The 11,061-nt window shown below is 38.0% G+C and overlaps 1 protein-coding gene across 3 annotated transcripts in view; it reads right to left on the reverse strand.

Moving 5' to 3' along the window:
• Positions 1-11,061, reverse strand: part of PIBF1 (progesterone immunomodulatory binding factor 1) — a 360,124-nt gene that overhangs the window by 13,408 nt on the left and 335,655 nt on the right. The gene's annotated exons all lie outside the window — the stretch shown is intronic.

Here is an 11,061-nt window from a genome sequence, read left to right on the forward strand (position 1 = left end):
GGAATTGGCTTTATTAATGATCTTTTTTTTTTTTTAAATTTTGCCTTTTATTTCTTTATTTTGCTCCCATTTTTTAAGTTTTATTTTATTTTGAAATAAATTCAAAGTTATAGGAACAGTTGCAAAAACAATACAAACCCCATACACAGAGCTCCAGCATACCCTGACCCCCCTCCCCTGATACCCGAATCCACCAGCTTTAACATGCTGTCATATCGGTATTTTCTTTCCCTCCCTCTCTATCATCCATCATCTATTGCTCTGTCTTCTGAACGTATGAGACCTAGCTGCACCCATCCTTGAACAAACACTATAATTCACATATACAATTCCCATGAACAAGAACATTCTTTTATGCAATCCCATTAAATGCAGCTAAGAAGTACTAGAGATTCAACATTGATACAAAGCATACATTTTACATTCCCCCACCCCCCCCCACCATATCTCAACTGTGTGCCTTTGAGCCTCCTGTCCTCCATCCTCAGATCCCATCCAGGGTCATCTCTGGCATTCAAATGTCATCTATTTAGACTGTCCTTTTTTTTTTCTTCTCAATTGTGGAAACATATATACAGCCTAAATCTTCCCATTCTACCCCCTCCCTAGCCTTCCATTAGTGGGATTAATCACATTTAGAATGTTGTAATGCTATCTCTTTCCCACCATCCATTACTAGAAATTTCCCTTCACCTCAAACAGCAACCCTACACTCATTTCTTAACTCCCCATTGCCTCTTCCCCCATCTCTCTTAACCCATACTCTACTTTTCATCTCTATGGTCATAGTCTCTGATAATTTCTTTGTGTTTACTGTGGGGCTTAAAATTAAACTCTTAAATCCATAACAATCTTGTTTTTCTTTGATACCAACTTAACTTCAATAGGACACATGAACTATGCTCCTATACTCCTCCATTCCCCCACCTTTATATAGTTCTTGTCAAAACTTACATATTTTACATCGAGTTCAAAACCGCTGATTTGTCATTACAGTTTGTGTATTTTATATCATGTAGGAAGTAAATAGTGGAGTTACAATTCACAAATTATTGACTTCTATTTGTATTCCATTGTGGTCAGAGGATGTGCTTTGAGTATATCCAATTTTTTTTTTTTTTTTTTTTTAATTTACTGAGGCTTGTCTTATGTCCCAGCAGATTAGTCCATTCTGGAGAAAGATCCATGATCACTAGAGAAAAATGAGCATCTTGGTAATTTGGGATGTAAGGTTCTATATATGTCTGTTAAAATTCTCTATGTCTCTTTCTCCTTTCTTTCTATGTTGGTAGGGCTCCCTTTAGTATCTGAAGTAGGGCAGGTCTTTTATTAGCAAAATCTCTCAGCATTTGTCTGTGAAAAATTGAAGCTCTCCCTCAAACTTGAAGGAGAGTTTTGCTGGATAAAGTATTCTTGGTTGGAAATTTTTCTCTCTCAGAATTTTAAATATGTCATGCCATTGCCTTCTCGCCTCCATGGTGGCCGCTGAGTAGTCACTACTTAGTCTTATGTTGTTTCCTTTGTATGTGAATTGCTTCTCTCTTGCTGCTTTCAGAACTTGCTCCTTCTCTTCAGTATTTGAGAGTCTGATCAGAATATGTCTCGGAGTGGGTTTATCTGGATTTATTCTATTTGGAGTTCGCTGGGCATTTATGCTTTGTGTATTTATACTGTGTAGGTTGGGGAAGTTTTCCCCAACAATTTCTTTGAATACTCTTTCTAGACCTTTACCCTTCTCTTCCCCTTCTGGGACACCAATGAGTCTTAAGTTTGGACGTTTTATTTTATCTGTCATATCCCTGAGATCCATTTCGATTTTTTCGATTTTTTTCTCCATTCTTTCTTTTGTTCTTTCATTTTCTGTTCTGTGGACTTCTAGGACACTGAGTTGTTATTCAACTTCCTCTAATCTTGTATTATGAGTATCCAGAGTCTTTTTAACTTGGCCAACAGTTTCTTTTATTTCCATAAGAACTTCTATTTTTTTATTTACTCTTGTAATGTCTTCTTTATGCTCTTCTAGGGTCTTCTTTATGTCCCTTATATCCTGTTCCATGGTCTTCTTCATGTCCTTTATATCCTTTGCCATGTTTTCATTCCTCGATTGTAGTTCTTTGATTAATTGTGCCAAGGTACTGTGTCTCTTCTAGTATTTTGATTTGGGTCTTTGGGATTGCGTTCTCTGTATCATCTGGTTTTATCATATGCATTAAGATTTTCTGATGTTTTTGGCCTCTTGGCATTTGCTTTGCTTAATAAGGTTCTTTCAAGCTGTAAAAAAAAATACCAATCTAATTTTTCAAACTACAAGTTGGTGGCGTACACTTCCTCTAACTAACCAGCATATGGCATCTGCGAGTCATCTATACCCCTCAAGTCAGTTCTCAACTTTGTTCTTGAGGTGTGTGGGGAAATGATTCTTGTGGGGTTCAGTTGGTGAACTCAGTTTGGGTGTGTTGCTGGAGCCGTCCTCCCTGAATGTGGGGCGTGTGTCCCGGTGGCTAGGGAGGCAGGGCAGCTTTAATATTCAACCCTCCCAGGTGTTTCCAGAGCTTCAAAGCTGTTGCAAGAGTCTAAGCCTTCATTTCAGTTCTGTCCCTGATCCTCTCTGACGCTGACACACAAACCACTGGCATTGATGTAGTGTCCCTGGGTTTTCCGAGCTGGCCCCCCTTCTCAGCTGTGATCTTCCAGGACCTCTGCTGAGGGAAGGCTATGCTAAGTCACAAGTGCATGCCGTCCCTCAAGGGAAGCCCTGGGATGCCGGGCTGTGCAGGGGCGCTCTCAGCCTGATGCAAAGATGGCTGAACTGGGTGTATCCACCCCTCCCCTCTCCTTGCACAGTTCCTCCTTTCCAGCTCAGAGACAACTGGCACTGCTCTGGGCTGTGGGCACGGCTCTGGGCAGGAGTGTCTCCAGCCCGCCGGGGAGTGGCTGCAAGCCGCGGGGTTTCTTTCTCCTTCCAGCTCTCACCTCTGTTCCCTTGGCTTGAGGGAATCTGCAGCGGGCTATCCTCCAAGCCAGACACTGAGAGGCTGGCTCAGACTGCTTCTGCCGTGCTTCCACTGCGCGGGTTTCACCGTCGCAAATGCAGCCGCTCCTGGGTTTTTCCCTTTCTTTTTTTTAAAAGAACTAGTCCATCTCCAAATGCCAACCCCTGGCTTCCCCAGACTGCAGCGTGGCTACGGGTCTTTCAGCAGGCTTACTCACTCATTTTAGAATGCAGACTCCTGTTTTCACCAAGTGTATGGCCCCTGTGGTTCTAGCAGAACTTGTCCAGCTGGTGCATCGCTGAAACCGGTATTCTGGGTCACCTTCTGGTTTTATCTAGTATTTTTCACGGAGGTGTTATTTTGCCGTGTCTCACCTAGCCGCCATCTTAGGTTCTCCTTATTAATGATCTTTTGAAGTAAGAATTAATTATGTTGAATTTTAAATACCCACTTAATAGTGTTAGGTGCTAAAGGTTTGACTATGGGGGAAAATAATATAGACAAAATAGACTTGGAAAAGGGAATGGGTGAAAATTTTGATCTGAATCCTTTAAACATTACTAAGTGGGTATTTATTATTAATTACTAAACCAATTCAATCAAACACAAGTATAGAGATAACAGATTAGTTTTTTCCTGGTACCTTATTTCAACTTCATGCCAAGAGACAAAAGTTGTAGCTGATAGGAAAGATGTTCTTTCAGATAGGCAGCTGTTCTTTCCACAGGCTGGGTGACTGTCACCTCCCTTTCCTATCTTCTAAGTGGAACAGGAGCTGAAATCTACATGCTTCACATTAAATAAATGGTTATGTACTTCACTATAAGGCAGCATATAAATGGAATAACATAATCTTAAAAGTAAAAAGATACCCCCAAATGCTCAAATAACAGTATATCAGATTGGCATTGTGTAAAGGTGCACACATTCTCAGGCTAGTCCCAGTACTGCAGAAAGGAGAAACAACATTTTGGCAGCATTTCTTACAGCTTTTCTCCTGGCTCTAAGATCTATTAAGGCTATGTGGTTTAAACTCAGTAGCTGTGTTTTAAAATATCCACTCAGCTAGACGATTCTAAATAAAACTAATGACAGCCAGAAAATAAAGGCTTGTAGAAACTTGCTCTGACACAGAGCTGATGTCTATAAACAGATTAGTAGAATGGAGCAGAACATCTTTCTATCAGCCATAACTTTTGCCGTGTGGCATGAAGATGAAATAAAATAATAGGAAAACAACTGTCAACACAGCGTACCACTATTCCACAGATAAATAAGATAAAGGAGAGTTTAGTTTGTCATACTTGCTGGGGGAGGGAAGGAGAGAACAGGGATGAAAAGAAAAGGAAGGAGTTGATGGTATCGGTGACAAAAGTCTTTGGCCCAGATGGCCTAATGGAGCCCATAATTTTGTTTCTCTGTCTTCCCTTTGTTGTCAGTATGGGAACAGTTACAGAAACAGATCATCCCTGATGCTGGTCAGAAGACAGCTAAGGGCAATTCACATGGCTTTGCTGTACCCAGGCTAGGATCACCCCAATTTGAGGTGTTGTCACAGTGTTAGTTTTGTCCATCTGATTGTATAAACAGTGTTACAAAAGTTTCTGAAATCCACATAAAGAACACTTCAAAAGCAACAAAACTGTGTAAAGTTCCTGTTAGGATAATACCACTTCAATGAGAAGTAAACGAGAAAAATGAAAATTCCATTTTAAAGTCAGAGTATCCACAATACCATCATATACTGATCACCAGAGCCACCACATGTAGTGAAAATATTTTAATACTAGGCTAGATGTCAAAGACATGTCTATTCCTGATTCTTATAAATAATTTTATAGACTTAGGCAACCTTTCCTCGTTTGACGAACTTCAGTTTCCTAAATCAATAAAACGTATGCTTGTGTTAACTTTTTGGAGTTTGCCAGTCTGAGGTGTTTGTGTGGGTCTATTGAATTTTCATTTCCTCTATGTTGATATTAAGCAGCTTTTCATATATTTAAGGGTATTTTCTTTTCTTTTGATATTCTTGGCCCATATTTTTACTTGGGTGATTGTCATTTTCTTATTAAATTCTAGGAGTTCTTATATATTAGGGAAATTAGCCCTTTGTGATATGAATGACAATTTATTTTCCAATTTATCTTTTATTTAACTTTGTTTATACTTCTTTTTATTATGCAAAACTTTCTGATTCTGATATAGCTGAATGTCTTTTCTTTTATGGTCATCTCCATGTTTTTTTCTTCCAGTTTTCCTCAAGTTATTTTTATGGTTTCTTTTTCTTTTCTTTTTTTGACTTATAAACTCTGTTCCATGCTCTGTCTATTCACGCACCAGTGTCACTTTGTTTTAATGCTTAACGACTGAGGTATCTTCCTGGTTATATTATTAGGGGTAGGAGTAGGATTAGGCTGAATTAAAAACAAACAAACAAACAAACAAAAACAACCCAGGAAGAACTGACTTTCTGAGAATATTCTAATATATCCTTTACCTACATTTTTAGCATGTAGATTGTCCTGTCCTAACTGGTGTTACCGTAACAGTGAAACGACTGCAATTCACAAGATAACAATTTACAAATTGGCAAAACAAACGAGGAATATGTAAACCAAAATAACATACAAAATTAGAAAACATATTTGTCAATACAAAATGGGATCCTTTGGTAAAATGAAATCATCTTGAACTCTTCTGGACTGTTCCTAATCTGGTTCAGTTCTTACCCTGTTCTTGTCTGGCTCCTGATTCCTGGCTCCATTTTCCTGTTTCAGATTCTGCTCTTATTGTTTGGACATGGGTTTCTGCATTTGATTTCCATAGCTTTTGATTCTGCTTTCCCTTGTTTTATAACTGCCTTTTTCTAATTGGCTTATAGTTTTATTTGTAGTGCAGTCTAATGATTTGCAAATATTATCACTGAATGTCACTGTGATTAGATTCACAGAAAAGGAACCTACCAAGGTCAAAAGACAGTATTTCAAGTATCAGGTTACCTGGATTCTTTTCTTACATTGTTTCTATTATGCTGCTAGGTTCCTATTTGAATTTTGACTTTCTTATAGATTTTTTTCTGCCTCTTCTTAGAGTTTAGTTTCTGCCTTTTCCTTTTCTAATTCATGGAAACAAGTTATGCTTTTTTCATATTAAGATTACCTACTTTTTTTTTTTTAATCTTCATTTTATTGAGATATATTCACATACCACGCAGTCATACAAAACAAATCGTACATTCGATTGTTCACAGTACCATTACGTAGTTGTACATTCATCACCTAAATCAATCCCTGACACCTTCATTAGCACACACACAAAAATAACAAGAATAATAATTAAAGTAAAAAAGAGCAATTGAAGTAAAAAAGAACACTGGGTACCTTTGTCTGTTTGTTTGTTTGTTTCCTTCCCCTATTTTTCTACTCATCCATCCATAAACTAGACGAAGTGGAGTGTGGTCCTTATGGTTTTCCCAATCCCATTGTCACCCCTCATGAGCTACATTTTTATACAACTGTCTTCGAGATTCATGGGCTCTGGGTTGTAGTTTGATAGTTTCAGGAATCTACCACCAGCTACCCCAATTCTTTTTTTTTTTTTTGATGTTTCATTAACTTTTTTTTTTTTAATCTTCATTTTATTGAGATATATTCACATACCACGCAGTCATACAAAACAAATTGTACTTTCGATTGTTTACAGTACCATTACATAGTGGTACATTCATCACCCAAATCAATCCCTGACATCTTCATTAGCACACACACAAAAATAACAAGAATAATAATTAGAGTGAAAAAGAGCAATTGAAGTAAAAAAGAACACTGGGTACCTTTGTCTGTTTGTTTCCTTCCCCTATTTTTCTACTCATCCATCCATAAACTAGACAAAGTGGAGTGTGGTCCTTATGGCTTTCCCAATCCCATTGTCACCCCTCATAAGCTACATTTTTATACAACTGTCTTCGAGATTCATGGGTTCTGGGTTGTAGTTTGATAGTTTCAGGTATCCACCACCAGCTACCCCAATTCTTTAGAACCTAAAAAGGGTTGTCTAAAGTGTGCGTAAGAGTGCCCACCAGAGTGACCTCTCGGCTCGTTTTGGAATCTCTCTGCCACTGAAGCTTATTTCATTTCCTTTCACATCCCCCTTTTGGTCAAGAAGATGTTCTCCGTCCCACGATGCCAGGTCTACATTCCTCCCCGGGAGTCATATTCCACGTTGCCAGGGAGATTCACTCCCCTGGGTGTCTGATCCCACGTAGGGGGGAGGGCAGTGATTTCACCTTTCAAGTTGGCTTAGCCAGAGAGAGAGGGCCACATCTGAGCAACAAAGAGGCATTCAGGAGGAGACTCTCAGTCACAAATATAGGGAGACCTAGACTCTCCTTTGCAGCAACCGTCTTCCCAAGGGTAAAACTTATGGTAGAGGGCTCAACCCATCAAACCACCAGTCCCTATGTCTGTGGTCATGTTAGCAACCATGGAGGTGGGGTAGGCAAATACTCCTGCATTCTCCACAGGCTCCTCAAGGGGGCACTACATCTTTTTTTTTTCCTTGTTTTAATTTTTCTTTTTTTTTTTTTTTTAACTTTCCCTTCTTTTTTAAATCAACTGTATGAAAAAAAAAGTTAAAAAGAAAACAAACATACAATAAAAGAACATTTCAAAGAGACCATAACAAGGGAGTAAGAAAAAGACAACTAACCTAAGATAACTGCTTAACTTCCAACATGTTCCTACTTTACCCCAAGAAAGTTACATAATATAGCAACATTTCTGTGAACTTGTTCCTACTATATCCATCAGAAATTAACAGACCATAATCATTCCTGGGCATCCCCAGAACGTTAAATAGCATATCTGTTCTTCTTGGATTACTGTTCCCCCTTCCTTAATTGCTCTCTATTGCTAGTTCCCCTACATTCTACATTATAAACCATTTGTTTTACATTTTTCAAAGTTCACATTAGTGGTAGCATATAATATTTCTCTTTTTGTGCCTGGCTTATTTCGCTCAGCATTATGTCTTCAAGGTTCATCCATGTTGTCATATGTTTCACGAGGTCGTTCTTTCCTACTGCCGCGTAGTATTCCATCGTGTGTATATACCACATTTTATTTACCCACTCATCTGTTGAAGGACATTTGGGTTGTTTCCATCTCTCGGCAATTGTGAATAATGCTGCTATGAACATTGGCGTGCAGATATCTGTTCGTGTCACTGCTTTCCGATCTTCCGGGTATATACCGAGAAGCGCAATCGCTGGATCGAATGGTAGCTCTATATCTAGTTTTCTAAGGAACTGCCAGACTGACTTCCAGAGTGGCTGAACCATTATACAGTCCCACCAGCAATGAATAAGAGTTCCAATTTCTCCACATCCCCTCCAGCATTTGTAGTTTCCTGTTTGTTTAATGGCAGCCATTCTAATCGGTGTTAGATGGTATCTCATTGTGGTCTTAATTTGCATCTCTCTAATAGCTAGTGAAGCTGAACATTTTTTCATGTGTTTCTTGGCCATTGTATTTCCTCTTCAGAGAACTGTCTTTTCATATCTTTTGCCCATTTTATAATTGGGCTGTCTGTACTATTGTCATTGAGTTGTAGGATTTCTTTATATATGCAAGATATCAGTCTTTTGTCAGATACATGGTTTCCAAAAATTTTTTCCCATTGAGTTGGCTGCCTCTTTACCTTTTTGAGAAATTCCTTTCCTACTTCTTAATGATGCTGGGACTGATTTTGCACTAACTGCTTTTAGGACTGATGCACAGCTGTGATTCTGAAATTTCTTCTTATTGCACATCTTGGTAAGTTTCCCTGTTTCTTGCATCCTCATCTTTCTTTCTTGACTGCTATTTGATGGCATACAATCTGGTAATTTCTTGAGAGAGGGTATTGTGGGGAAAAATTGTGTTTTTCTTCAGAACTTTGATGGTATTACTTCTCTGTCTTCTAAGGAGACATGATGAGGAGTATGATGCCAACCTAGTTCTTTGTAGGTATTTTTTTCTCTCTGGAATCTTCCATATTGTTTAGCTTTTCCCTGTTACTTTCCATCTTTTTATCTTTTTCTAAGTTTTAGGAAAGTTCCTTGACATTTCCTCACAGCCTTCATTGGCAGCTTTATACTTATAACTTCACTGATTTTTACTTTTAGCAATTTTTAAAAATTCACAAACTTTTTTTTGTTCATTGATTTTGTTTTGAAATAAATACTACTTTCTCCAATCTTTCTGAAGAAATGAATTCTATTTGATAAGTTGTTTGTTCCAGAATATTTCTGTTTTCTCTGGAAGAGGAGGTCAGATTCTCTGTTTATTGTGGTTTTTCCCTTGGTGTTCTTCATTTTCTTCAAGTGCCTACTGGTTGTTGGTAGTGTGTTCCCATTTATGAATGAAAGACCAGCCTACATGTATTCTTTCTGCTGTTATGGGCCATTCATTTGAATGAGACAATTGATTACAATCTCTGTATATCTAAACAAGATAATCTCTATGGCAGGTTTTACCCTGGGATGCTTAGGGAGTAAGTAGGCAGGCAGGCTGGGCTCTTTGTCCAAAAACTGACAAAATGTGGAATGTCCTAATCTGGAGTCTCTTCACACTGGCAGTTCCATCCCATTCCTGGCAGACGAGCTATTAATTTAGAAAGTTATTTCCCAAAATAAATATTTTTAAATCCTGTGTTTTAAATTATAAAGGTATTATGTGTTCACTGCAAAATTCAAAAACTTCAAAAGTGCCATGCTCTATTCCACTACTCCTTTCACCATTTGTTTGAGATCTTCATTCCATAATGGCCTTATTTACAATAATATTATGATTTGCTTTTTCATGATATGCTTATCATGAAAAATAACATGAATTATAACATGCTATTAGCTTTTATATTGAGATCTTTGGTCCATTTTGAGTTAATTTTTGTGTAGGGGGTGAGGTAGGGGTCCTCTTTCATTCTTTTGGATATGGATATCCAACTCTCCCAGCCACATTTGTTGAAAAGACCATTATGGCTCAGTTCAGTGACTTTGGGGGACTTATCAAAGATCAGTCGGCCATAGATCTGAGGGTCTATCTCTGAATTCTCAATTCGATTCCATTGATCTATATGTCTATCTTTGTGCCAGTACCATGCTGTTTTGGCAACTGTGGCTTTATAATAAGCTTCAGTCAGGGAGTGTAAGTCCTCCCACTTCGTTTTTCTTTTTTAGAGTGTCTTTAGCAATTCGAGGCATCTTCCCTTTCCAAATAAATTTGATAACTAGCTTTTCCAAGTCTGCAAAGTAGGTTGTTGGAATTTTGATTGGGATTGCATTGAATCTGTAGATGAGTTTGGGTAGAATTGACATCTTAATGACATTTAGCCTTCCTGTCCATGAACATGGAATATTTTTCCATCTTTTAAGGTCCCCTTCTATTTCTTTTAGTAGAGTTATGTAGTTTTCTTTGTATAGGTCTTTTACATCTTTGGTTAAGTTTATTCCTAGGTACTTGATTTTTTTAGTTGCTATTGAAAATGGTATCTTTTTCTTGAGTGTCTCTTCAGTTTGTTCATTTCTAGCATATAGAAACATTACTGACTTATGTGCATTAATCTTGTATCCCGCTACTTTGCTAAATTTGTTTATTAGCTCTAGTAGCTGTATCGTCGATTTCTCAGGGTTTTCTAGATATAAGATCATATCATCTGCAAACAATGACAGTTTTACTTCTTCTTTTCCAATTTGGATGCCTTTTATTTCTTTGTCTTGCCGGATTGCCCTGGCTAGCACTTCCAGCACAATGTTGAATAACAGTGGTGACAGCGGGCATCCTTGTCTTGTTCCTGATCTTAGAGGGAAGGCTTTCAGTCTCTCACCATTGAGTACTATGCTGGCTGTGGGTTTTTCATATATGCTTTTTATCATGTTGAGGAAGTTTCCTTCAATTCCTACCTTTTAAAGTGTTTTTATCAAAAAGGGATGTTGGATTTTGTCAAATGCTTTTTCAGCATCTATTGAGATGATCAACTGATTTTTCCCTTTCGAGTTTTTAATGTGTTGTAATACATTGATTGTTTTTCT

This window comes from Choloepus didactylus, chromosome 12 (assembly GCF_015220235.1).
Source record: "Choloepus didactylus isolate mChoDid1 chromosome 12, mChoDid1.pri, whole genome shotgun sequence".
In the NCBI taxonomy this organism is placed as follows: Eukaryota; Metazoa; Chordata; class Mammalia; order Pilosa; family Megalonychidae; genus Choloepus; species Choloepus didactylus.